At 39.6% G+C, this 7,477-nt stretch overlaps 1 pseudogene; it reads left to right on the top strand.

The window, feature by feature from the left end:
* Nucleotides 1-5,606: 5,606 nt before the first annotated feature.
* LOC111826083 lies at nt 5,607-5,826 on the top strand (annotated as a pseudogene).
* Nucleotides 5,827-7,477: the final 1,651 nt, after the last annotated feature.

Below are 7,477 nucleotides of genomic sequence, written 5' to 3'. Positions count from 1 at the left end.
GAGGCTCTTGGGCAATTCTGTTGAGAGATGAGAAGGACTGAACCATGGTTAGGCCGTGGAGATGGAGAGGAAACAAATGGGAAAGCTAGAGGCGGAATCTACAGGACTTAATGGGAAGAGGGTTGAGGGAAAGAGTAACGCTTGCTCTCTCTACTGTGCTATGTCAAAGCCATTATTTGGCCCGTTAAATTAAGCTGCCCTGTGTTGACTAATGCCATTTCTATCCGTGAGCAAAGAATCTTTATGTTGCTCCAAGACTCAGTCCATTCAATCTAAATAATTGATGTTTTTCATGGTGATGTGAACTGATTCCCAAACGCCTCTCCACAGCCAGACTGTAGGATCCTGGAAGTACTGGGTCTGGGTGGCTGCACAGACATGGTGTGAGGCTGTGTGGGCAGGAAACTCCACTTTCAACAAATGCTTGTTGAAGCAAAGCAGTAGGTTAGTCAACTACTACTAGCTGCTATGGTGACCATCCCCAAAGTCTCAGTGGTTTAAAAGCAACACGTTGATTTCACACTCACACGAAGTCCAATGCTGATGTTTCCCTTGGCCATCCTGGGAGCTCAGGAATTCAGGGGTGCTTCCCTCTAGCTCAGCCCGTGGGCAAAACTACGGCCCACGGGCCGGATCCGGTCCCGTTTGAAATGAATAAAACTAAAAAAAAAAAGACCGTACCCTTTTATGTAATGGATGTTTACTTTGAATTTATATTAGTTCACACAAACCCTCCATCCATGCTTTTTGTTCCGGCCCTCCGTCCAGTTTAAGAACCCATTGTGGCCCTCGAGTCAAAAAGTTAGCCCACCCCTGTTCTAGCCTGTGGGCGTGGCCAGCCTGTAAAAGGCCCTCAGCCCCTCACCCAGGCTGACAAGGCACCCCAGTGGGACCCCCCCCCCCCCGCACGCTGAAGGGGGTGTGGCCAGCCTGCAAACAGCCATCAGCCCCTCACCCAGGCTGGCCAGGCATCCCAGTGGGGACTCCCACCCTGAAGCAGGTGTGGCCAGCCTGAAAATGGCCCTCAGCCCCTCACTCAGGCTGGCCAGGCACCCAAGTGGGGACCCCCACCTTGATCCGGGACACCCTTCAGGGAAAATCAGCCGGCCCCCACCCGTGCACCAGGCCTCTATCCTATATAATAAAAGGGTATTATGCAAATTGACCCTAACAGCAGAATGACTGGGAATGACTGGTCACTGTGACACACACTGACCACCAGGGGGCAGATGCTCAATGCAGGAGATTCCCCCTCTTGGTCAATGTGCTCCCATAGCGGGAGCTCTGCTCAGCCATAAGCCAAGCTGATGGCTGCCAGCACAGCGGTGGTACTAAGCAGCACTAAGGATGTACGACTGCAGCTTAGGCCTGCTCCCCACTGGCAAGTGGACATTCCCCCAAGGACTCCCGGGATGCCAGAGGGATGTCTGACTGCCAGCTTAGGCCCAATCCCCTGGGTAGTGGGCCTAAGCCAGCAGGTGGATATCCCCTGAGGGGTCCCAGGCTGCAAGAGGGCACAGGCCGGGCTGAGGGACGCCCCCCCCCCCCCGAGTACACAAATTTTTGTGCACTGGGCCTCTAGTATAGTAATATAATTAATAGTAATATAATTGTGTTTTGGCCAATTTTTACTATGATCCATTTTATTAAAAAAATTAAAGCATACTTTAGAATTTTCACAATTTCAGTTGCTAAGCGGGAACAATTTGGTTGGATACAGAAATAATGTACTAATGATGCAATATGTTTCAGCAGCAAGATTTCTGTTTTAGATTGAAGAAATTAATTTCAAGTACAGTAGATTTCTATTATTTTTGGTAGTTATGTTCCATAAAGTTCTCTTTACAGTGGATTATTAAATACAGTTGTCCACTCTAATCCATCATTTTGCTTTCCATGATTTCAGTTACCTGTGGTCAACTATAGTCATTTGCAGTCCAAAAATAGTAAATGGAAAATACAGAAATAAACACTTGGTAATTTTAAATTGTGAGCTGCTGGCAATTTAGATATGCCAAAGGAATCCATTAAGTGCTTCCTTTAAGTAAAAAGATGTGTACAATACAGTAAGATATTTGTATTATCATTGCTAATCTATTACTGTGCCTAAATCTACAAATTTAACTTTATCGTAGGCATATTTGCATAAAAACATATTATACATACACAGGCTTGTTACTATTTGCACTTTCAGGCAGCCACTGGGGGTCTTGGAATGTATCCGTTGTGGATAAGGGCATTAGCATACAGAGCCATTGGTCCTAGAGGAAATACAGACTTATATTCCTGTGAGCCTCTAGTCACATATTTGACTATCAATCAACACATAATCTTGTATTCTGCATGTTTATATTTGAAGTTACCCACCTTATTAGATATGTATTATTGATTCATTAACTGAACTCACTACCAACAGCACTATAACTCCTTCCTGAACTTTCTCTGTAAAGATATATCACAGCTGTCCTGCTGCTTGAACACTGGACAGCACTCAGGCACTACACTTGATGGCTATTTTGAATAGCAAAATCACTAACAGAAAGCACAAAAAAAGTGGAAAAATTGGTACTAAGTAGACTCCCAAAGGAGACTTGTTTGTGGTGTGGGAGCTGAAACAAGAGGCAGAGCACTGTCTTGTGTGACCCCAGCTGGAAACATCTGTACCAGGAGGCTCACATTTTTCATTGCTTTGTGCATGTCTGTGAAAGTGACACAAGTATTGATTTGGGGGTTAAAGATACATCTTAACAAATGAACAAATTTACAAATGCAGAATCCATGAGTAAAAAGGATCAATGGTACTTCTACATTTGAAGTATATTCAATACTTCAGTATCTATTAGTAATTTGTATGTTTAGAGAATTCTTAACTATGTCAAATATGAATTTTAGAAAAAAATACTAGAATCATAGTGCACTCATAAGTAAGAAAACTGGAAACCTGTAAGATAGTTTTAGTGGTACAGCTGCAGATGAATTCATTAGTTATAACACATTGCAAAAAGTTGCTTGTAGAGTAACAAGTAAAATGTAAATTGGAGTTAAGATAATAAATAATTCTGATTCTGGAAATACAATTTTGAGACTTCCAACACATGGACAAATTTTCATGCTTTAAATGGTGTATCTTTATTGGTTCAAAACAGTTTTAAGTCCAAGAACATTCTTAGCAGAAAGCCAACATCTGATTATTCTAGTCCACTGCATTAAATATGCAAAGTAAAAGCAGAAATCTACAAGTCTTTTTCATATGCAACGTGGTCACTTTGATGTAAATTCTGAAAAAAAAAATCAGCAACAGCTTCTCTCCTCAGGATTAGTCTGAGACCGGGCTTTAAAACTATTACTAACTCATGACATTTAAGTACAATACCCTTGAAGCAGTAGGCATGGGAGGATGTTCTCATGTTAATAACTATTGAATTGAAAAAAAAATTTGCCACATTATTACCAAATAATTAATATTACGGGTAGAATGTTATAAAGAGAATAAGTTCATAATTAGATACACCTGGCTTCGAAACCCATTGCCGCTGCTATGAAGGTGAGTGATTTCAACTCCGCTAATGAGTTTCACTGAGCCTCATTTTCCTCCCAAGCAGTTGGATGTAGAATAGAATCATGATTACTGCTATTAGTTCTAGAGGAGCATTAGCTGCCTGAGGATCCCAGTTCTGCCACCTAGGAGCTGATTGGGGAAATGATTGTCTTCTCAAAATGCACCTCTCTCCTCTGCTTCAAGGATGTGATGATGGGATTACTCTGCGTTGGGCTGGTTTCAGTTGCAAATATAGAATCTATTCTAATTAGGTTGAACAGAAATAATTTATGCTAATGAGCTTTCAGAAACATTGCAAAGGCTGAACAAATAGACTCTATGCTTGTCTGATCAGAGTGTAATTTACCTTTAGGCCACAGTTCCCAAACCAGCTAAAAGCCCTTTGTGGTGTTACTATGAAGGTAACCAATTCACAGGGATGACAAGTGGTAGCTTAATTTTTGATCCAAGCACAGGGACAAGTTTGACACTGTGGAAACTAGTACCATTAAGTTGTTTTGATCTATTTAATAAATGGAACATAATATATGTGCTTGAAGAATGCACTATAAACATTACCTGAATTGTAGAGTTTAAATTCCTATGAAAACCATAAAAATATTACTAAGACACTAAGGGCACTTTGAAACAGGAAGTTTTGTCACAGGGTATTAGATAGCTCACAGGTTCATTAGGAACGATGAATACATGGGCTCTACTCTGAGCTTCCAAGAATGTTCCAAAAGCCACATTGCATCAATGATCCAAGCCACCAATGGCTCCTCCTAATTTGGTCAACTGTCATTATAGCTGTTGGCCTCAGAGTCTATTCACCTCGGCTAAATCCACATGACTTGCCTCTCTCTCCCACTTAATTCTAAATTTAAGCTTCATATAAATGCATCTGATTGATGGACTGTAAATCTCACCGAGCCCATCCTGTTTAAATGTTAATTCTTTAAAATTATATAAAATTCAATTCTTTATTCACACTAGCTCAAGAGGCTTACTTCAAGTATTCAATAACCACAGGTGGCTACTGGCTACTTCATTAGTACAGAAATAAGACCTTTCCAACATCACAGACTGTGCATTAGCTATGTCTGTCACAGTTTTATTTGGGTTATTTTCTACTTATATATGTTCTGTTTTCTTCCTTTGTTCCATATATTGGATTAGTCTGGACTATAATGTTAATTTCTTTGTAAGAAAGCTTTTATTTAAACTCAGATTTCTGTCTTTCCAATTCCCATTATTAAAAAATATATTTTTTTAGCTTCATCTCTGCCTCTTCCTGATTTACTATTATAGATCAAGTTTTCTCATCTTCTCCACTATTGGTATTCTGGGCTGGATATTTTTTGTTGTGGAGGCCAGTTCTTCACATTGTGGGATGTTTAGCAGCATCATTGGGTTCTACCCACTAAATCCTAGTAGCACCTACCCTAATTGTGATAACTTAAAATGTTCACAGAAATTGCTAATGTCCCTTGGAGGAAAATAAAAGCACTGTGATAGAAGGCCCAAGAATATTGAACCTAAGACGTTTCCCTAGGATCAGTCATGCACTGAAAAATGCACATTCTGGTTACCAAGGAATAGCTTCTTTTCATTTCTCATTTTGTCCAATTAATATATTTTTCTTCTCTCCTCTCCCTTCCTTCCCCTCTTCTCACCTCTCCTTTTGTCTCTCTCTCCTATGTACTATGGCCATGCCTTTTTTCTTTTTCTTTTTAATAAAATGCACAATTTTATGCTTAATATTATTGGCAATTTATTTTATTTTATTTTATTTTTTGCTTTGCTTTGCCTAAATTTGTGAAACCATGATTCCTGTCACCTACAGAAAACTACCCCTTGGCTATAGGATCTCAGAAGTTTTCTATTTTATAAATACCTCACTGTAAGTTTTACTGATCCATTTTTCCCCTTCTCAGAGCAAACACAGAGTCTGTAGGAATTTTTCAAGATTGGCAGGAGTGGAGCATAGCATTATGTAAAAAATATGTAAATAGCTAATAATATCAGTCAGTCTAAAGGCAAATGAAGTCATCATCTAGAAAAATCTATCGCTTCTCGGCCTTTTGGCTAAGATCAAGTGTAGTATCTGTTCTTATCAGTTTAATAGAAGAATCTGCAGTAGGTGACTGAAGGCATATTGGAACAGTGCCAAACAGGTTGGTTAGAATACAATGATTTTCAAGTTTGATTACACATTAAGCTCACTTAGCAAACTAAGAAATGCTACCTAAATCTGGGTCCACTCCAAAGATTCTGACTAAATATAACTGAGTGGGGTCCAGAAATAGATTTAGTTAAGTTTCTAGGTGATTTACTCATCTTTGCAAGATAAAAGTCACAGGGGGGATGTATGTGTGTGAGCTCCAAAATATGGATTTGTGCAATGTAGATGTTTCTCCTTCAATAGGCTTGGGTTGTCTGCTTCAGAAGTTATAGCTTCTTCAATCACTCCTATGATTATTATATGTTATTTTGTTAGCAGACAAGTCACCTGGAAGTGAATGCTTACCTCTGTTTCAGGTAATCTGAAAGTGGGCAGGCCCCAACATAATGGCAAATGGATATAGGCTTGGATGATAGCAGGAGCTGATCCACAGATATGACAAAAAGCAGGGGAGGCTGCTTTGGGGACCAGGTTTCTGAGGGCAGAACCCCAGGCAAAAACAAGGGCAAAATAAGGAAACTAGTAATTGTACAGCAAAGGTTCTCAATGATGAAGAAAGATAAGTCAATGAAAAATCAGCAAAAATATGAAAAAAAAAAGTACAAGTCCTGGAAGGCAGTAGGGTGGATATGAGGCCAAATCTTAAATTGCTTTGATTGATGGCCTCCTTTGCTAGTAATCAAGTTAAGTCCTGAGCCTATAGTGAAGGCTAAATGACATTAGTTTGGGATAATGGGATTCTTGGAGTGAGAGTAGGTAGAGCAAGCAACCCTGAAATGCTTTGCAGCTTTTGACTTTTATGCCTCTTCTATTTTTCTATTTCTAAACAAGATAGAACATGAGATTTTCCCAGGACCCAGTTCACTTTTCATTTTGAAAATATGATGCTTGTCATATTTTTATTTTAATGGCAAGATTAAGTTATTGTTATTTGTAGTAAAATGTCTAGATTTATTAAAATTATTCCATTTGTTAAAAAAAAAATCATGTTATTACCACCTAAGAGCATTTTCTGTTTTCTTAAGTTTTCAAGTAGAAGCATTAAGAATCCATAATGCTCCTAAGTTAGTTTTGTGTTGTTTTCAATTTTCCAAGGCAAAAATAGATAGTTCCCTCCTTGAAATTGGATTTAGCTTTATGCATTAAATAGTACATAAAAGATGGGACCAAAAAAAAAAATCTTAGAGGTGAACACTTTACTTATTCAACTGGTAGCTAGTTTTTAACCAGCTGGTTTTTACATTTGAAAGACTTTTCAACGAATCACTTTTGCTCACACAGTGAAGCAATTGACATCTTTATTATTTTTAACACGAGTTTATCACATGATATTCAACTCTTTTATGTCAAATAGAATTGTCAGTCCACTCCCTTTCTATGCCCCTGATTCTATTATATTCACCAGTTTGAAACTCTAGTTAGTACCCTTAGTGTTTGTTAGCCTAAGCCAGTGGTCTGCAAACTGCGGCTCGGCAAACCGCGGCTCGAGAGACACATGCAGCTCTTTGGCCCCTTGAGTGTGGCTCTTCCACAAAATACCTACTTCTGCACATGGGCCACGAAGTTTCTATTGCACTGTACGTGCGTGCCCACACGTGGTATCTTGTGGAAGAGCCACACTGAAGGGGCCAAAGAGCCGCATGTGGCTCCCAAGCCGCGGTTTGCCGACCACGGGCTTAAGCTGTTTGCTCAGAGCTTCCTACTTGTTGAATCTACTCAGTTTCTCCATGTTCATAGCATTCACTTTTCTTCCT

Source organism: Myotis lucifugus, unplaced genomic scaffold (genome assembly GCF_000147115.1).
Source record: "Myotis lucifugus unplaced genomic scaffold, Myoluc2.0 scaffold_53, whole genome shotgun sequence".
Taxonomy (NCBI): domain Eukaryota; kingdom Metazoa; phylum Chordata; class Mammalia; order Chiroptera; family Vespertilionidae; genus Myotis; species Myotis lucifugus.
The sequence above is the reverse complement of the archived record's forward strand: the minus strand, read 5'-3'. Positions and strand labels throughout refer to the sequence as shown.